At 57.8% G+C, this 986-nt stretch overlaps 1 pseudogene; it reads right to left on the reverse strand.

Annotated features, from left to right (window-relative positions):
• Window positions 1-966: 966 nt before the first annotated feature.
• The window catches only part of LOC126102242 (5S ribosomal RNA), a 118-nt pseudogene continuing 98 nt past the window's right edge, over window positions 967-986 (reverse strand).

A 986-nucleotide genomic window follows, 5' to 3' on the forward strand; every position in this document is an offset into this window, starting at 1 on the left:
CTCAGGTGCCGCTTCTCCCCTGCGCTGACCGCGGCGGCCGCCGCTGGGGCCGGTGTTGCCGGCTGGGCGGCCTCGGCTGGCGCGGCAGGCGCCGCTGCTTCCGCTACGGCAGGCTCGTCGTTGGCGCGCGGGCTCTGGCCCGACAAAATTCCGGCGTAACTTGCCGCCTGCTCCGCTGCGTTGTCCGCGTTTTCGCGCGGCAGCTGAGCCACTCTCTTATTTTTGGGGCAGCTGCTCCTCATGTGTTCAGTCGAACTGCAGATGGAGCACGTCGGTGGTTGTCCGCTATATTGGACAACACCTCTGTGTCCTCCTATTACAATAAACGACGGCACGTGTTTTCGTAGGACCATCCTGACGGACCTAACACCAGAGTCCACTTTATACCGGTGCCCAGTACCCCAGAAGTCTCTCGTTACAGAGAGAACCTCACCGTACAGCTTGAAGTAGCGTGCGACTTCCTCATTTGGCACCTCGAAGGGGAGGTTATACACCTTTATGTTCCTCACGCCGTGTCCGGCGTACGTTATTTTTACATCGCTGACGCGGCCATCTCTGTGTTTAAATTTTCTTACACCACCGCTTACGTTTACAAGCGTCTCGCATCTCACGTCCGTTTTCAACTTCAGAAAGAGGCTAAGCAGCGTGAAATCAAGCTGCAACCCCTCTAATTCGTCCTCCTGAATTTTAAGTTCGTGAAACATCCACTCCTCTATATCGAAAGAGGACGGCCGTTCGTGTTCACGATCAAACGCGCACTGAATCGTCGTACTTGAGCGATTAAACGTTGTCATTTTTTTTCGTAGAGCACTCACCAAATCGTTGAAACACGATCGCCTACGGCGAAACGGCTACGGCAGGCGCGGCGCGGGAGCCGGCAGGCGGCGGGCGCGGGCGCGGCGCGGTAGGATGTCGGGCGGGGACGGCTCGGCGGCCGGTAATCCTCGACTACCTGGGACGCACAATAGCGAGCGGCACACGTGTTG

This window comes from Schistocerca cancellata, chromosome 1, assembly GCF_023864275.1.
Source record: "Schistocerca cancellata isolate TAMUIC-IGC-003103 chromosome 1, iqSchCanc2.1, whole genome shotgun sequence".
Classification (NCBI taxonomy): Eukaryota; Metazoa; Arthropoda; class Insecta; order Orthoptera; family Acrididae; genus Schistocerca; species Schistocerca cancellata.